Below are 20,875 nucleotides of genomic sequence, written 5' to 3'. Positions count from 1 at the left end.
CACACACCCACACTCCAAATTCACATCACTCAATTAAATTCTTTGGATTCTACCAAATTGTTCTTGTGCTCAATGGTCAACCAACGCAGGGTACGTTCTTCTTGTAATTTCTGAGCTTTGATCTTGAATCCTTTCATTGGTTTACTTTGTTGTTGGTATATATTTTGGTAGTTTAGATTGGAGTTTGATGGAGAATGATATACTTTTAATAATTTGTTGGTGAATTTGTCAGTTGGATTTATTGGAATTAATTATTATTGGGTGTGCTTGAATTAGCTTCTTGTTGTGGATGAAATTTGAATACCCCGTTGACTTGATTGTTGATACGCATAGTTCATGTTCATAGCATTGTGAGACTATTTTACTTGCATGACTTGTGTATATTTTTGAGCTCAAATTGTTTTGCATGATCTTGGTCTATTGTTGAAAATTCTTGCAAATTATTGAGGGATAAAGATCCTGATGAGGGATGATTTTTTGAATCTAGGTAGATTAATTGGCTTTGCATATGATTATTTTTACGCCTTGATTTGGTTCGAGTTTGGGGATTGCCAAATATTATGTTGTATCCTACTACAATTTTCTTCATTATATGCTCACATTGCGAATTTGTAGGTACAAAGGCATCCCAACGGAATTCCCACGATGGGGGATAATTGATGAACTTCAAAGAACGTCAAGCCAAGGACGAAATATAAGCGCTTGTTGGGAGGCAACACAACCATTTATTTCCAGTTTTAAAAAGTTTCTTTTGTGTTTAATTTTCGTTTTGTGTCAATTAAAAATTATCGCAAGTTCTAGACTCTCCATAGCGACCGCTGCAGAGTCCGCAGCGGCCCGTTGGGCACTCACTGGAAACGATCTGACTCGTTGTAGCGACCACTGGAGGACTCCCAACGACCACTGCCCAATTGAAGTTTCCAACATGATTTTTTTAATTTTTTCGAGTTTTCGCCCCGTCCAGCCACTACGCGAAAATTTTCAAGGTATGTTTTCTTTTTAGTAGTTTACTCACGTCCCTACCAACTCTACAAACTTATTTGACACTTTATTGTAAATAAGTTTGGGGGGATGAAGTGTTGGACCGTGAGTTTAGGTTTTAGGTTTTTGTTTTTAGTTTTTATATTTGTTTTGAAAACCCGAGGTAAATTGTGTCATGAGCATAAAATGAAGCACTTAGAAACACGTATGTTTAGGGACACATTAGACAGCATTTCCAATGATATTAAGTTCTTTTCATCTTTGATTAAGTATGGCTTGACGTTTTGATATGATGGTTTGGTGAAAAGGTGCATAATTAGTGAATTGCTTGTTCGCCTTGAATCATGCTTATACCTTGTGAGATTTGAGCTTTAATTATTTCTAGTGTGATTTATCTGCATGATTGTATATGTTTCTAGAACTTGCTCCTACTCTGCCTAAGTTTACATAGTGTTTAAGTTGATTTAGGAGGATGTTAGGCCATCTTTTCTTAGCTACTTTTATACCCAAAATTTTCGACCCTCTCAAATTTTATCCCTTTGGAGCCAATTTTGAGCCTTTAAGCCTAGCCTATTCTTTGGAAGCTAAATAAATGGGGACAATTCCTTGATTTAGAAAGGATGCTTATGAAAAAGAAAAGAAAAGAAAAGAAAAAGAAAGAAAGGTTGTGAAGAAAAGAAAGAAAAATGAAAGGATGGGAAAGTGAGTTGAAGAGAAAAATAAATTGTTAGAAGTGTCTTAGGTTTTTAGAAAAGTAGAGTCATTTTAACTCTACTTGGGATATTTTTACTTTTCGAGTCGCTTTTTAGTTAAATATTCCTCACCTACCAAAGAGCCTACATTACAACAAAAATAAAGACATTTCAAACTTTTGATGCTTAATCACATCTAGTAGAGAAGGGATTAGACTTTGAGCAAACCTATGGTAAACTTTGCATAATACATGATTCGAGTGCTTATACACATTGCCACACACTTCGAGAGTGAGAGATAAATACACTTCCCATCTTTGGAAGTTTGCCACATGTGAGTGCATGAATTCAAGGTGTTCCACGAGTTAGTAATGAAAGTGCACTAATAAGACTTGCTTGATTTGATTGCGTTAATTCATGCTTATTCTATCTTTTCCATAATTTGAGGCAATTATGACGTCTAGTCTTTATGCAATCCGTGCGTCTATTTATGTTTCTTTCTTGCTTTGTTTGAAGACAAACAAATATTCAAGTTTGGGGGTATGATACACTCAGATTTTGCACTATTTTAAGGTCATTTCGTGGTCCGTTTTGAGTGTCAACGTTGCATTACATATCCATTATTTGCATATTTTATCCATTTTGGTATATTGATGTTTTTTGTGAGAACTGTGCAAAATACTAAAAAGGGCATAAAAACGTCAAAGTTTGGAAGCTGGAGTAGAAGGCAACCCAGCGGACGGCTGGCGCACGCTTCGCTGAAAATCACTCCAAAACGTTCTGACTCTCTCTAGCGCCAGCTGGGCATGTTCGCGCACGACAACCACTATTTAAACTCAATTTTACGGCGATCCTAAAGTTCTATTAGAGCATTCTACATGTCATTCTCTTCGTCTTCGAAAGGGATTTGCGTTGGTACCATTATAATCTCAATTGGAGTTTTGTGGAGAAAGTTATGGCCATTATACCAAAGTCATGCAAAGCTGTCAAGAGCAAAATTTTAGGCAGAAATTCAAAGAAAGAAATAAGACATTACCTTGTGAAGCCAAATCTTTTCCTTAACCTATGGGGCACGATAATTCCATATTTCCTATTGCTTGGCAGAAACTTCTTACTAAGTTTACATTATTTTCAAGCCTATATATACCCTATAACTTAATTCATAATATTCACCCTTCCTGAACGTATAACTAATTAGAATAACTAAAGAGTTAGTGAAATCATTATCCTTGAAATTCCTCTGTTTGCTTGATTCTATTTTATTTGTTTTATGCTTTTAATTTATATATTTTTGTTTAGTTTCAAACCCAAAACTCTTGTTTCTCTAGATAGTATATGACGCTTAGTATATGATAGTCAGTTGCAATTATATTCCGTGAGTTCAATATCCCGGTATTGACCTTTAGGTATACTATTTCTGCCTTGTATACTTGCAAGTAGTTGTAGTGCTAAAAAATAGTGCATCAGTAGCTTGAGACCTATTCACCAAGAAGTTGAAGGGTCGGGAGCGGTTCCCACAAATACAACACCCCAAGTCGCCGGAGGTAGCCGGCAATCCACCGTCACACTATCCGTGGAAAATTTGGAGAGGTTGATCTTGTCACTTAAACCTGATGTGAATCCTACTCTGCTCCTGACACAAATCGGAATCATACCTTCTCCACCACCGACCAACGACGTCGATATCCCGGACCGTCGTAATGAGGGAACACTGCAGTTAAATGACGATGACAGACATGGGTGATAAGATTGGTTAAATTAGTGGAACAAGGAGAAGAAGTCGAGCATGAGTTGCATAATGTCAGCCCAATTGAAGAAATGGCCGAGGAGATGGCGATTCTTACTGGTGGAGAGGTGGAGGATGCTGATGTGAACATTGAGGAACATGGAGTTAAGAGGATTGTTACTCTAGAAGCGGAACAACAATTGCATACCGTGGAGGAGGTTGAAAGGAATCTGGCTACAACGACGTCTGACGCTGAGAGAATGGAGTTGGATATTGTTGTACGAGAGAATGAAGAGGAGAACCCTACTGAGGGAATTGCAACAAGCACAACTGCACCAGATCGTAGAGAGGTGGTGATTGTGACTGATGAGGAGAACGAGACCGCAAAGGTGCCTCCCGGTGATGAGGCTGCTGAAGCAAGAGCTGCTGCCGTCCGCACTTATAAGCGGAGGCCAGCCAGAGAAGAGGCCTCAAGGAAGAGGTCTAAAGAAGAACAACTGAGGGAAGCCCCTAGACAGAGAACAAGATAGAATGTGGATAGTCCAGTAAGGGGTGCGGTTGGAGCTCCACGTTGCAGAAGGAGGCACTTAATTGATGAAAAACCCGAAGAGGAGGAAAATGTTTTCTTCACACCCATAGACGCACAACCTAGTTCTGGGCAGCCGGACCCACCTCCTGAGATGGAAGATAGTGAGGGAGAAAAGAGGGAGCGAAAAAGGAAAGGGAAAGTCATCGCTACCCCATTGAAAAAGAAGCCAAGGCAGGCCTCAACAACCTTGGTAATTCAAGAAGGAATACAGAGGGCCGAGGAAAGAGATTGTGAGGAAGATGAGGCATTTAGGATGGAGCGTCGGTCTAAGCGAAGAAATGATGGAGCGAGGAGTACGTTCGAGCAGAGGCCGGAGATAGCCGGAGTACAATTTGAGAAGATGCATGACCGTCTGGACAACGATTTGCTAGGAAGAATGATCACCTTCGACGACCCCCAAACAATGAGAGAATTTGCAGCAAGAATAGAGTGAAGCAAGAAGGCAAGGTCTGGAAGGAAGCTGCACTAACCCGCCTTGGAGAAGCTACAAGGAGTAGGATAATTGGATTTGATTGGCTTTTGGATCTGAGCATGCCAAGAATACCAATAGAATTATCCCAAGAGTTCTTCACCTCTTTCTGTTTCAAGTATACGATTGATGTAGGGGCTGAATTTGAGTTAGTGTCGTGTGCAAGGAAGAATGGAGAGAAAAGATGAAGAATAGAATGAGAAAACATACATTTATAGAGGCAGATCGCGTCACTGACTCCCGCGTAAGCAATCGCTGCGCGTTATGCAGCGACCGCTGTGTGTCTTCTGAAAATGGAGGGTCTCTCCGGATCACTGCGGCCCACACAGCGACCGCTACAGCCCGCCCTAGGGCCCGACCTGTTCCTGCACACGTGTAAAAAGGGTAGCGACCGCTGTGGATTGTACAACGGCCGCTACGACAAGAAGTGACCCAACTAGGTTGTAGAATCGACGACCCTAGTGCTGAAAACCTCAAATTGGACCAATTTAGTGCCCAACTTCTTCCACCATTTGTATTTCCCTTTCGAGGTCTTGATTACATAGATTTCAGGGTTGACTTGCGGTTGAGTCTTCTTTTTCTTCTTCTTTGGTTTTTCCTGCGAAGGAGCCTAAGGAAGCTTAAGCTTGCCCTTTTTAGGAGCTTGAGGTAAAGTGTGAAAATAGAAGGGTTAGAAAGATCTTCCCCTTCTAGTGGTCTATAAGGCTTTGACGTGTCGGTCATCATGAGCACCCTGCATTCATGCTCCATCTTAGCTCGTTGTGCCTCTTCATATTTAAGCATTGTGCTCTCTATCTTGTAGGTGGACTTGCTAACGTTGTCACTAATCGTGATCTTGCCCCTACCTACATCAATAAGAGCTTTGCATGTGGTAGGAGAATCTATGTCTAAGATTAGAGGTAGATTTTTATCTACTTTTATATCAAGAATAATGAAGTCGGCAGGGAAAATAAAATCGTTAACATTTACCAACACATCCTCGATCATGCCCACTGTCTTGATTGCGGTGTTATCAGCCAACCTTATGATCACATCCGATGTTTGGAGTGGTCCGATGTTGAGGTTTTCATAGTACTTCAGTGGTATGATGTTTATGCTTGCTCCTAGATCGCAGAGAGCCTTGTCCACCTTTCCTTGCCCAATTGAGCACCTAATGATGAACTGACCGGGATCACTTCGGTTCACGACCTTCACCACCCTTTGAATGATCTCGCTGCAGTGATGACGCAACTTAAGGTCGGCTTTGGTAAGCTTCTTCTTCTTCATCACAGCCTCCCTTAGTAACTTAGCGTACCTAGGAATTTCCTGCAATGAGTCGACAAGAGGAATGTTAGTATGAACTTTAAAAAACATGTTTAAGAAATGCTTAAACTGCTCTTCAAGCTTAAACTTCCTCTTTGGCGGGAAAGGGAGTACAATCCCATTGTGCCGCACGAGGCCATCGCTGGCGGGTGCTTCTGATTGTTTGGTAGCGGCCCGCTACAGCGTGTGCAACGGTCCGCTGGGCGTTGGGCAGACCCCAGAATTCATCCCGAAGGTGCTGACTTCGTCCGCTTTCTGCTTTGCAACCCACTTTTTGTTGATATCGGCTACTCGTGCTACCGCCTTTGCCTTGTCCTCCTCTATCTTTTGTTGGACTTGGTCCATTTGATTCTTGATATTGGTGACGACGGTGGCAATGGTGTTAATTCCAGCCTCGAGGTTGTTCTACCTTGCTTCAACGACTCCAATCTTAGTGTCATTGGTCTTTCTATCTTGCACTAGCACTTCCAAAATCTTCATGATCTCTTGGTCATACTTTTCCTCCTTTATGGGCTTAACTACCCCAACTTTGCTCACATTAAATTCTGCAGGGGGTTGTAAGAAATTGTTGTTAGAATAGGAAAGGTTGGGGTGAGGACGGTTCCCATTATAATTATTGAAATTACCGCTCCCCTGGCCAGGGCGATAATTGTTGTTATTGTAAGGCCTATTGGGACCACCTCCTTGTTGTACATAGTTGACATCCTCGGTGGGAGTGGGAGAAGTGTCGGGTTTGGTGACCGCGATGACAGAGGTCGGTGGAACTGGATCCTCTCTTCTTAATGTGTCCATTTGATCATCCCGCACTCTAAGCTCGGCCAATTCTTTAGCAAAAGAACTATCCTCGGCATCGTTGAAGGCTGCTACCCTTCGCGAGCTATGTCTTTCCTTTGACCACCCTCGGCTATTTGTGGCAAACTCTTCTATCACCGCCATGGCTTCCGGTCCACTCTTCTGCAGAAATCCTCTGTTGGCCCCTGAATCCAACATAGCACAGATTTGTTCATTAAAACCATTATATCGTATGCCTACCTTATGGTCCACGGTGAAACCGTGGTTGGGGCACTTGCGGAGGAGGCCTTTGAAACGAGCAACAGCCTCGTAAATAGGATCGTCGTGGCCATGAATGAACTAGAAGATCTTACTCTTCAACTTCAGAATGGTGCCCGATGGATAATACTTACTCCTCTATACCTTTCCACGTGGAGACTTGCTCTGTAGGTAGACACTCAAACCATTATTTAGCAGAATCAATTAACGAAAAGGGGAAGAGTCTTATCCTAATGGCGTTGTCGACACCATTCAATTTCAGAGTGTTAGCAATCTCCACAAACTTCGAGAGGTGGCCGTTTGAATCTTCTGTAGCCCTACCTGCAAAAGGAGCAGCTCAACCCTTTGTATAAGGGGTATTCACAGTTCAAAATTATTAGCATCCACACGAGGGGCTTTGGGAAAAGTAATCATGTTCCCGTGATTAAACTTATGCATAACATGAACTATCTCCCTGTTTTTCTTTTCTTGCTCCTCTTGGGCAGTCTTTTCATCCATCAACTGCTTTACTAAGGCCTGCAACTTTTCCAACTCAACTCTAGTTTCGTCCTCCATTGTGTTTCGATCACTTCTTATTTTCCTACGTGTCAAGTTCGAGATCGAGCGACTCTAAGATGTTATTCCCAGAACGCTTTCGCATATACTACCTGAAAAAGATAGAAACAAAAATAAACTAAAAATTACAAACAGAAAGCAATTAAAATCCAAAGTAGCAAATTCGTCCGTTTGAAGATATCAATCAAAAAAGTGAATATAGTCCCCGACAACGACGCCAAAAAATTGATGCACTTTTTATTAGAACTATAAATACCTGCAAGTATACGGAGTAAGAATAGTATAGCTAAAGGTCAGTACCGAATACCGATCACGGGAAAAACAATCACATACTCGCTATACTCTACTAAGCTTTTTTCACTATTTGGAAAACCGAAAGTTTTGGAATTTTGAAAACGAAAAACAGTTTGAAAGCAAGTAAACAACTAATTTCGAGTAATTAAAGAGGTAAAATATGAGAGATAAGAGAATTCCAGGGATGTGCGTTCACAGTTATGGTTATACAAATTCCAACTACAACACCCTAACATAGTTTATACTTCGATAGAACGAGTCACATAAGTTTTGCCCATGTGGCACAAGTGTAGATTACTCACACTAGGGTTGTCAATCTTAGATCCGTAACTCTCAAAAGCTCCTAAGACCCTTATAAAGTCCTCACTCTCAATTAACAATGTCGTTTTAAGGGAAGCTAATTATAGTGTCTACTAAGTGGACCTAACTCGCCAACCTCCTCTCACGATTATATAGCTAGTTATATTAATTCATCACCGAATGTGTCACTCAAACGTGAAGCATTATCCAACAACTTAGGGAAGAAACGAAGTAAAACAAAATAGATATTAAATAGAAAATGGAATTGTATAACCAAAGTTATTACTAACACATCCCTAGAATCATATGAATTTAGTTACACATGATTGAATAAGTTAAAAACATAGATTGTAGGGAAAACAAAGTGAATATATGAACTAAAGCAATAAAACCCAAAGGTTGAATCCTTCTAGCCTTAATCTTCTCTTGATTCCTTCTTCAACCTCTTGCACAATGAAGAACTCTCAAATTTATGATCAAGAAATAAATGAAAAAAAGAGGATCCTTAATGAAGAGGTTTGAGGGGATATATATAGAGGAAAATTCGAGCAGCAGTAAATAAGGTAAAAAGTTGCTAAATTTGGTAAATCTTGGAGAGAAAGTAGGTCAATTCTGTGAGCCGCATTTTTGCAGCGGGCCCCTGCACCTTGGCCAGCAGTCGCTGCACGTTGATTCATAGCCTCTTTCTCTTGGATAGCTGTCGCTACACTGTGTTCCAGCGGTCGCTGTGAATAATCTTGTAGCTTCGGAAACTTTTGGAGCGGTCGCTGCGCACTCCCCAGCGGTCGCTGGGCGTGTTCTTCGTTTTAGCACAACTTTCTCCGGAACGGACTGTTACTGTCTCAGCGGTCGTTGGGCCCCAACAGCCGTTGTATAGGTTGCAGCAGACCGCTAGGCGTCTCGAAAGCTCCAGATATCCAACTTTGACTTTTTGCTGTCTTATTAGGCTCAAATATGCACATTTCTCACAAAACACGTCAAAATAACAAAATAGATAAAATATGCAAAATATGGACATGAATTGTGATTTTGACATTGAAAACGGACCAAATAAAGGCCTTAAAATAGAGCAAAATCTGAGCGTATCACTTTCGCAGGCTCTCACTGATTGGTTGTAGTTGCCGGAGCACTCCGGGACCGGCGGTCTCACCGGCGGAGCGCACGAGCCCCGGCTCGTTCTCGTGTCGCCACGTGATCACCTCCCTTGCTCCCACAATGTTGACAACTCTATCTTGAATAAACGTAGCGCGATCCGTCTAGGTTCAAGCGCCGACGGATCGCACGTCTCAAATATTCAAATAATTCAAGTTCTTTGATTCGGTAGTTCTTAGGTTCATCATGCATAAAATAATAACAACTAAAAACAAGAACATGCTTCGAAATCAAATAACGCATGCATACATGAATTTCGTGAAATTTAAATCCAAATAATCAGAGCCAAAGACTAGCTCTGATACCAATTGAAGGGGTTGGCAGCGGAAGCGTGCAGCAAATAAATAAGATAAAGAAAACGATGTATTTAGAAGATTATTTAGACAAATTCTATTCGCGCAATTATCACATGTATCATGCTCATAACTCAAATTAAATCATGCTTCAAGTTTAATTGAAACCTAAAACATGCTTTTCTACGGATTAGCCATTTTACCGTGATGATTCTCCATAGAATTGAAGATAGCTCGCGCCTTCTCCATGTGAAGATCTTGAGTACTAGACCACAGATCTTCTGATTGGTTTCCGGACTGTATGCTGATATCAAGGTGGACTGATCTCACCAGAATACTATGTAACACCCCGAAAATTTTGCAACTTTTATTTTTATTAATGTGGATGTTGAATGTGAATTTCTTTTTATGGAAATTGATTTTCTATGTGATTGAGTTAATTATGTGGAATTAGTTGTTGTGAGTTATGTGGAATAATACGAATTATGTTCCAATGTGTGAATTAAATTAAATGGGATCATGCATATTTTTTTCTAGCCATTTTATTTGATATTTTTTCAGCCCTCCCAATTATTTGAAATAGTATTTTCTTTCTTGGATGTAATTCATTGTTTTGGGATAATTATCCAAATTAAATCCAAACCAAATTATCCCTATGTTATTCTACATAATTTCCGACCCCTTGAATTAAAAATCCAATTAAAAATCCAATTCCTATTTAAGTTGTGGATTTAATTGGTACCTTACTTATTCCCTTTCTTGAATTAAAAATCCAATTAAATCTCTCCATATCCTATTTTAATTAGGATTTGACTCTTTCCTTCTTTAAGACGTCATAAATATTCGCCCCTTATGCCTTTCAATTACCTTGTGTGATTAATTTAATTGTTACCTTTTTATGGGAGCCTTGTCCACAAGAAATTACCAAATTTAAATCCTATTCCTATTTAAGTTGGGGATTTAAATATTTCCTTTGACTACTCCCTATTTTACTTGGAGAATTCTTGAATTATTTTGTTACCTTATTTATAGGATGCTCAATATCATTTTACCCATTTTTGTGAGTATATTTCTCTCCAAGTAATACCATAATTTTCGAAAAATTCCCCCCACACTACACGCCTATTTCTTTTAATTGTGGAGCTTATTCATTGACATCTATTTTATTTTTCCACAATTTTAATTATTTAATTAAGTGTCGGAATAATTATAGAATATAAATTTAAAAAACCCTAACCCTAATATTCACTCCACACGCCTCCCTCTCTTCCTCTCATATCCCACACGTTTTTCTCCTCCCCTCTCCTCCTCTCTCTCTCAAGTGCTCCAAATCAATCCTTCATTGTTGCTTCGATTTGGAGTTGGAAACTTAAGATCCGTTGAGGAATCGCACCAATTGTCTTTTCTACCGATTGTTTTCAAGAGAAAGGTATAATTTTTTATCCACCTTTCCTCTTCTTATCATTGAATCCATGATTCTTGAACCCCTCATGCATATAGTGAGTGGAGAATTGTAAATCTAAGAATTTATTGGTTGGAAAGGATGATCGCACATGAATGGTTGTGTGTGTGTGCGTGTATGTACGTGTGTGTGAGTGTGTGGATGAAACGTTGTGAATGTTATGTGCGAATAGGAAAGCATGGTTGTAATCTCGTTTTTGAAGCATGACTATGTGTTGTGTTCGGACAGTAGGTTCCGATGCGTTTTTGACCATTCAAACGATCTTATTTCGACATGAATTTTTATCTCCATGAAGTTTCAGACGACTTCTGTGTTGTGTCGAACTTTCAGCTTCAATTGATGACGGACGAATTTAGGACGAATTTTTCAATTTAACTGCGCAGTCCTGCCAGAAATTGTGTTTCGTCCAGTGAGTTTCGTTTTTGTTTTGACCGATCAAAAGATATGATTTGGGTGTGGAATTTTAACTGGACAAACCTTTATGTGTCTAATGTGTGGTGACCAAATTTTAGCTTCATATGAGATCGGATGGAATTGTAATGATATTTACAAAAATCCTGCATTGTTCTGCCATATTCTGGTTTTGTTGAAATAAGCTTTGTTGACAAACTTTGAATGCATTACATGATACATGTGTGAATAAGGAACGTATCCTATGATGTGGTTATGTGTTGCACGTTGATGTATGCTAGAGTGTTCATTTCGTTTATGTTGGTGAACATTTAGGATGGGCAATATAAGAAAACGATGAAAGGAACGATAAGACATGCATGATAAATGTGCTGATGGAAAAACTGATTGTGTTATGGTGTTGACAAGGGTTGTTGTGCGTACGTGGGTACAAAGAGCAAGGGTTGCATTAAAGTTGTGAATTGTGTTGTATAAGCAAGCGAGGTAAGCTTTCTTTTACTAAACTCTTTTACGCTTTCAAAAGTATGATACGGTGTTATAAGGGTGGTTTAAAGTGTTATGTCATGCCATGATTGTTTTGATGTTGAGATTGTTGCCTGATGCCTAGTTCGTTTGAGCTTGCTCCGTTAGGCTATAGGGTTGTGTTAAACGAATTCGGGTCTGAGTAGGGCCGCAAACCCTATCATGTTGTGTACACTTGTGGGATCGTGAGCCGTCCTTGCTAGTTGGCCGGTCTCGTGGGCGAATAGTGTGGCCACACTTTCGTCGCACTATGGTATGAGGATGTGAATGATTGATTGTTGAGAAAGTGGGGAGATTATTTTTTCTAGCCAGACAATGAAACTGTTTTTGTGATACTCGATGATATTTCTCTTCTAAATATAAAACTTGAGTTCACTATGGTATGGATGACATAACTTTTATCAAATGTTTTGGGCATGAGCCCATTGAGTATTTTAAGTACTCAGCCCTGCATATGTTTTCCCTATGTGCAGGTTGAGCGATGATGTTGCGGCTGATGTTGAGTCGACCCTTCATACATGGGCGTCATCCCATGACTCTCTCTAGATACTTGATTTCTGCTGCATTGTTTGAAATTGCTTTCTTTCTAAAAGTCATCCATTTTTTTCATACTATTTTATGACATTAATTACCTTGAGACATTAATCCGCTGCTTAACCATGCTATACATTAAAATATTTTCTCTTGAAGTTTAGTCGAGCCTTGTGTTAAATGTCGTCTTTTATTGTTCCCCCTTTTCTTCCCCACTTCTTAGTCCCTCCCCTACTCGCGATTTCCCCGTCTTTACTATCCTTAGTAAGGGCGGTCGTGACATACTAGGACTTAAATAAAGAAGACATAAAACCTATCTCACAGAGGAGAAAAATTGTCCCCTATGAGGAAGAGGAGGGGGACGAAAATTTTGAAGAAAATAAAGTGTATTTTTCTGTCTCCTTTATTCTCCTATTTATATTAAGTCACATATTGGGCCCAGTCAGGGATCTATGGAAGGTTTTGAATATGGCCTCCCCCAATTAGCTTTTTACTAATTAAATTGAACACACAATTTAATATATGCTTATATTGAAATATTACGAGCAGTCACTACAGAAGTAATATTGCACTGCCCATCCAAATCCGAAATTATAAGTAATCCGGGTTTCCATTGTTTGTCATTCATTTCCCGCGCTTAAGATAGAAACATCCATTAATTAATGAGTGTCTGCTATAGACTTAATTAATTAACATCTTATTAATTCCAAGAGTGAACTTAGCAAGAAACGCTTATTTTTTATTCATAGAGTAATCAAACTCCAACTAGCTAGGTTCCGAATAATAAAGCCTTGGTTCGAGTTCCTCTTGAGGACGTTATAAAACGAGACTCACCTCGCGCACAATTCAACATAATAGCAATCCTAGCACCGCTAGATATTAATCACCACTACCCAATATACCAGGATTACTGGGTTGCGAAAAACCCGCACCATTAGGTAAGTCAAAGTAGTGCATAATCAATACCGTATGCTCAATGCTAACGAACATTGATTAAGAAATAAATAATTATCAAGCCCTCATCTTTTAGTAGATAGCATAAAGACTTGTCTAGCTGTTAGATCCAATTCAGTGCCTTACCACACCAATGTCATCTTATTTCAGTAAGGCTTAGAAACATGCGTACTGACATTGCAACCTTTCACGATAAGTAGTCTAGGCCTATCTGGGTTATGAAATTCTTATTTTCTTTGTCCAGAACTGACCGTGTTACCTCAAAGTGGATAGCGCCCACAACCGGTCTACTAAAACAAAGACTTAGAATTTGTTAAGTTACTTATAAATTTAAACATGCAATGAACATCTATTAAATGTAAAATATAACAATATTATGACAAAAATAATTTGTTTTATTCCTTGGAAAATAAAATAAGAGTTTTTACAGTGTTCAATCACTCGAAAGGTGATTTCTAGTATACAAACTCTAACAGTCCTCTCTTTCTACGGTCATGGCTCCCAAAATGTTGGAGTAGTCAAACTCCACTTCTTCTACGGGGTTGAGGTTGTAGCAATGGAAAACCTCGCAGAGATCCTTCATGGAGAAGGTATGGTGGTGGTTTCCAAGGTGAAAGTCTATCGTCTCGGGGATGCAAGAACGGCGGTTTTTGTGCACCTTGAGCGTGCTAAGAAATTCGAGCGTGAGTCTCCTATATGATGGCCATATCCCTTGGAACATGTGGATTAGACCGTTCCCATCTCCGACGTTGTAAAACGCCCAAAAGTCTTCGAGGATCCCCAAGGTAGTGAGGGGAAGCTCCTGCGGATACCGTGAGGTCACCGTTTCTCTAGCCGAGACCCTCTTCCACATAGCTTTGTGGTCATCGGTCGGAAGGTTAACTTCATAGCTCTTCGAGTTTTCGGGCATGCCTCTTGTTGTCATTTTCCTATAAAAGAAAATCACACTCTTAAAAAAGCACCAAACAATAGACAAACAAGGGTTTCCCCCAAACTTGCACTCAACTACAAATATATCAACAATCAACAAAGATGTGCATGCTTGTATCAAACATGTGTTCTAAAGTGTATCATGTGAACATGTAAAACAAAACCAACTAAGGAAACATATAATCTTTCTTTGTTCTTTTCTTCTCTTTTTGTTGAATCGTTGTGGATTGCTCAAGTTAGATTGTCAAACTGATCCAGCCAGCTTATATATGCCTGCTACCTGCAAAATACAGATGAGTGAGAAGAATGGAAGAACTAAAAAGTGCGTGTTCTCAAAACCTTAACCCACAATACTATTTAACTAGTATAGGGAAGTAAGGATCGATCCAACAGAGATGAGGCATTTGACATTTGTTTGCACGACACGACTTGGGGATGGCTGCTGCCACGCTTTCTAGGGGGTGGGTTAAGTTAAACTACTAGACTTGAGAAACTTAAACTAACTAAACTGATCAACTCTTAAAAGCTCAATTAATCTACTTGATCAACTCGACTGGACTTTCCATAAATGGACAAACAGAATAAACGGGGGACTGTAAGTCCCCTGCAAAGTATACGATAAAGTAAGAACTTTTTAACAACTTCATCTTCTTCACAAAATAAACATGGGAAACAAAGTAAAGAACAGATCTGAAAAGCTACGGAAGATGAAACATCATAACAACACATAAAATTAAATCTAATCATAAGATCTAAGCTACGGCTACGTAAACACAAAACTAACCCATACTCATGCAGAAATGAAACATAAACTACTAGATCTAAACATCCTAAGAACTCTCAAACACAAAACTTCAGATCTGACCAAATCAAAACAAACAAGATATTTTTGAGCTAAGATATGCAACATAAAAAGGAATCCGAAAGCAAATCAGAAACGTCATGCATGAAACAATAAAAGGTCGATGACATCAAAAGCTAAATTGAAAATAAACTACGAAAGCAGTAAATTGTTTCATCGCCCCTTCTCGGAGTAGAATAACAGACTGAACGATTAAAAACATAGAAACAACCACCAAACGCCAACTAAACTAAACTAAGCTACGACCAAGTGTATGTGTGCGACGAAATCAAGAAGATGAAGTAAAAGAGCTCCGATTTCAGCCCTAGAAAAGAGCTGAATTCATAAAGATATTCTAACTAAGAAAGCTTGTAAGACCCCCATTTTACCACTGGCTGGGACTCTCTTCTTCTTGTGTTGGGCTTCCTTTATATACAGAGGTGTAGGGCTCTTATCCCTAGGGTATCATCCTCTCTAAAATGTCGTTCCTGCCCTTCACATTTGTTGGTCGGGTCTTTAGCTCTATCTCCCAATGCGAAACTCCTGCTGGCTCCATTTGATTCTTGACTTGATCAACTCAATGCCGTAGTTTTTTTGCCTTCTTTTCTTAATTCATTCATCCGCCCAACTGATTTGTTCCTTCTTCTGAATATGGTGATTTTCACACACACCTAGCTCAAAATCGTTTGTTAATTTACAAAATTTGATGTAGCTTTACCATATAACACATGCATGAAACGAGCCTCATCACCAACACATAAGAACAACAACAATCCATCCCCGAACGTGAATTAATCCCCCATGCAGAGACATATTAACATGAATATCACAAACCAACAATCTCTATAATCTACACATGTATCGCAATTCATGGAACTAATAATAGCCTCACAGTACTGTGATCATGATTGCAACGTATAAACAATGAGGAATAAAAGGGAATTCACCAATAAAAATCAACAATTCACCATCTAAGCAAAAATCTAACCATGAAACTCAAGTAAAAACTTCACCAGACTCATGCCCCATGCTAAAACATACTTTTCATCCTAACAATTCAACAATAGAGAGCAAAATCCATGAAAGAATTGAAACTAAACTGAGAAATTAAAGTTTGGATTCATACCTTGTGTTGGAGTGAATTGAATGATGAAAGCTTGAAAATTGAGTTGCAATGGAAGAATATGAGTGTGGGTGTGCGAATTTGATGATGAGTTTGAATTGGGGTCTTGTGCAAGGAAGAATGGAGAGAAAAGGTGAAGAAAAGAAACGGCGACTGCTGCCTTTATAGGCAGTTTTCGCTTCACTGCCTCCCGTGCAGCGACCGCAGTGCGTTCAGAAACAACGCCTCTTCTCCGGGCCACTGCGGCCCGCACAGCGACCGCTGCAGCCCGCCCTGTACTTGCACACGTGTAAAATGGGTAGCGACCGCTGTGAATTATGCAGCGGCCGCTCCAAACTAATTTTATTTATTTTTTATTTTTATGTGCAAAGTGCACGAAATTATGGTAAAACGAAAATAACGAAAATAAAGGAAAAATAAGTTGGGTTGCTTCCCAACAAGTGCCATTGTTTTAAGTCGCTGGCTCGACATGAAGTGACCCAACTATGTGGGCGAATCGACGACCCTAGTGCTGAGCACCGCGAATTGGACCAATTTAGTGCCCAACTTCTTCCACCATTTGTATTTCCCTTTCAAGGTCTTAATTACACAGATTTTGGGGTCGACTTGCGGTTGAGTCTTCTTTTTCTTCTTCTTTGGTTTTTCCTGCGAATGAGCCTTAGTAGGTTTAGGCTTGCCCTTTTTAGGAGCTTGAGGTAAAGTGTTAACAATGAAAATAGAAGGGTTAGAAAGATATTCTCCTTCTAGTGGCCTATAAGGCTTTGACGTGTCGGTCATCACGACCACCCTGCATTCATACTCCATCTTAGCTCGTTGCGCATCTTCATACTTAAGCATCGCGCTCTCAATCTTGTAGGTGGATCTGCTATAGTTATCACTAATTGTGATCTCCCCCTACCTACATCAATTAGAGCTTTGCTTGTAGTTAGAAAATCACTGCCTAAGATTAGAGGTATATTTTTATCTACTTTCATATAAAGAATAATGAAGTCGACAGGGAAAATAAAATTGTCTACCTTTACCAACACATCTTCGATCATGCCCATTGTTTTGATTACGATGTTATCGGCCAACCTTATGGTCACATCTGATGTTTTAAGTGGTCCGATGTTGAGCTTTTCATAGTACTTCAATGGCATGATATTGATGCTTGCTCCTAGATCGCAGAGAGCCTTGTCTACCTTTCCTTTGCCCAATTGAGCACCTAATGATGAACTGGTCAGGATCCCTTCACTTTACGGCCTTCTCCCTTTGAATGATTGCGCTGCAATGGTTAGGCCATTTGAGGTCGGCTTTGGTAAGCTTCATCTTTTACATCACGGCCTCCCTTAGTAGCTTAGCGTACCTAGGAATTTCCTGCAACGAATCGATGAGAGAGATGTTAGTATGAACCTTACAAAACATATTTAAGAAATGCTTGAACCGAGTGAATCCAACAATTAGAGAAAATAGAGGCTTTCATGACGAACTGACAAACTGACTAGATAGACGAAGGGAGGGGGAGGAATCTGAGACTGTAGACGATTGTATTGACCTTAAGCTTGTGGGGACGATTACTAGAACATGAACCGGTTTATACACCTGTGCTTATTTTATGTGTTTTTGATTATTTTCTCTTATGTGTTTTTGCGTCTGTTGTCTAAGTCTTTTTGTGTCTAGGTCTAGAAGTTTGTGTTTGTTTTTTTAGAATCAGTCAAGTGATAACCATGCACGAAATATGCCTTATTTCTTTATTTTGTCTTTCATACTTAAGGGCAAGTATGGTTTAAGTGTGAGCAGTTTGTTACCATTTTATGAGAAAGAATGTTTTGTTACAATGTATTTTGCTTATGTATTGCTTATGTATTTATGAGATGTTGAAATGCGTTTACCATTTAAATACATAGTTTAAGCAAAATGAGTCTAAGTCTTCTGAATAGTAGACGAGTTGTGAGCAGCGTTCACAGTAGGTAACTTGTCGGTTCTTGCAGAAGGAAAATTGTTTCAGAACCTAGATAGGCTTTGACCACCTATCGTGAAAGGTTGCGACGTTAGTCCGAAAGTTTCCTTACCTAAGGAAATGAACGACGTCAGTGTGGTATAGCACTGAAAGGATCAAACAGTGAGATAAGTCTTTCTTGGCTATTTACTGAAAGATAGGGTTTCAGTGATTGTCGTTTCTTAATCATTGTTGACATAACATTGAGCATACGATATTAATTGAAAACTACTTTGACTTATCAAATGGTGAGGGAATTTCGTTGCCCAAGAATCCTTATAGATTGGGTAATGATCATTAATGTCTAAGTGGTGCTAGTATTGTTATTACAATGAATTGTGTGATGGGAGAGGCCAGTACGATAATATCCTCAAGAGGTGTTTAGAAAATGTTTTATTATTCAGAAAACTGGCCAGTTGGAATTTATTCCATGAATAATATATAATGTTTCTAAACTAGACCACTCTTGGAAAAAGAAACTAATTAATAATAATCAGATAGCAGACTTGATATTAATTAATGGATATTTATATCTTTAACACGGGAAATGATTTAATTAAAGAGGAATTCCCGGAATACTCGTAATTTCGGTTTGGACGGTCAGTCAATATTATATCTATAGTGGATGATAATAATATTTAAGTTTGGGCTTGAATTAAATTGCTTTTAATTTAATTAGTGAAAGCCTGAACTGTGGCCCAATCCAATCCTCCACAGATCCTTGGTCTGGCCCAAAATAATTAACTTAATATAAAAGGGAGAAAAAGAGAAGACAGATTTATTAATTCTACCGTAAAAATTCAATCTCTACAATCTGTACAGAGAAAAATATCGATTTTAGGGTTCTTCTTCCGTAGAGATTTATGTCTTCAATTCTTCTCCAGCTTTTGAGGATTTAACAAGTTTTGCCCACACAACGGTCAAATTCGAGTTAAAAGGGACCAGATCAGAAGATCCGTGGTTGAGATAAATTGAAAAAGGTGATTGAATTCAACTCTTGAATTCCTACAGTATGTTGTATTTAATTGCATATATTGGAATATTACGAGCAGCCACTACAGAAGTAATATTGCACTGCCTTCCAAATCCGAAATTACAAGTATTCCAAGTTTCCTTTAATTGCATTTGTTTTATTTCCCGCGCTTAAGATAGAAACATCCATTAATTAATTAATGTCTGCTATAGACTTAATTAATTAACATATTTCGAATTCCAAGAGTGGACTTAGCAAGAAACTCTTATTTATTATTCATAGAGTAATCAAACTCCAACTAGCTAGGTTCCGAATAATTAAACCTCGTTTCGAGCTCCTCTTGTGGATGTTATCAAACGAGACTCTCCTCGCGCACGTTTCAACATAATAGCAATCCTAGCATCGCTAGATAATGATCACCACTACCCAATATACCTGGATCGTTGGGTTACGAAAAACCCGCACCTTTGGTAAGTCAAAGTAGTGGATACTCAATGTCGTGTGCTCAATGCTAACGTACATTGATTAAGAAATTAATTATCAAGACCTCGTCTTTCAGTAGATAACATAAAGACTCGTCTTGCTGTTAGATCCATTCAGTGCTATACCACACCAACGTCATCTTATTTCAATAAGGCTTAGAAATAATAGGACTGACATTGCAACCTTTCGCGATAGGTAGTCTAGCCCTATCTAGGTTGTGAAATTCTTATTTTTCTTTTGTTTAGAACTGACCGTGTTACCTTAAATTGGACGACGCCCACAACCGGTCTACTAAAACAAAGACTTAGACTTTGTTAAGTTTGCTTATACATTTAAATATGCAATAAACAACCATTAAATGTAAAACATAACAACATTATGATAAAAATAATCTGTTGCAGTACAGCCTTCGGGTAGGACGGACAAATCGTAGACGTCTTTGTCTATCATAGATTGTAGTTTCGAATCCATTGCTTTCACCCATTCGCAATGATCGACATCTGCCAGCACTTCCGCAAAGTTCCAGGGATCTAATACATTGCTGTCCGAGGAGTGATCCATAGATTCCCCCAAACCAATGTATCTGTCGGGCTCATGTGAGACCCTCCCACTGCGGCGCGGCACTACAATATTTTGAGTAGAAGTTGAAGTTTCAGGAATTATTTGTACACTTGGTACTTGTTCTTGGTTAATGGAACTTGTGACAGAAGTTAGCTCATCAAGAGCCACTTCACAGCTGGGTTTATGATTCATTACATAGTCTTCCTCTAAGAATGTCGCGTGAGTGCTCACAATGACTTTCTTATCTCGGAGACTAAAGAATTCATAACCTTTCGTCCTTTTGGGGTATCCTATAAACAAACATACCTCCGTCCTAGATCCTAGCTTAGTTGGATCCTTTTCCAACACATGAGCCGGGCAACCCCAAACCTTGAGATGTGCTAGATTGGGCTTACGCCCGGTCCACAACTCATATGGAGTTTTAGGTACAGATTTTGATGTTAAATTGTCTAAAATGTGACTTGCAGAAAGCAAGGCATGTCCCTAAAATGAAATAGGCAGACGTGCATAACTCATCATCGATCGAACCATGTTTAATAAGGTCTTGTTCCTTCTTTCAGCCACGCCGTTCTGCTGGGGCGTGCCCGGCGCAGTCAGTTGGGATTCAAGTCCCACTTCCGATAAGTAGTCCAAAAATTCGGCACTGAGGTATTCACCTCCACGATCAGATCGTAGGCATTTGATATTCTTCCCATGATACTTC

This window comes from Salvia splendens, chromosome 5, assembly GCF_004379255.2.
Source record: "Salvia splendens isolate huo1 chromosome 5, SspV2, whole genome shotgun sequence".
Lineage (NCBI taxonomy): Eukaryota > Viridiplantae > Streptophyta > Magnoliopsida > Lamiales > Lamiaceae > Salvia > Salvia splendens.
This window is presented reverse-complemented; position numbering follows the sequence as displayed.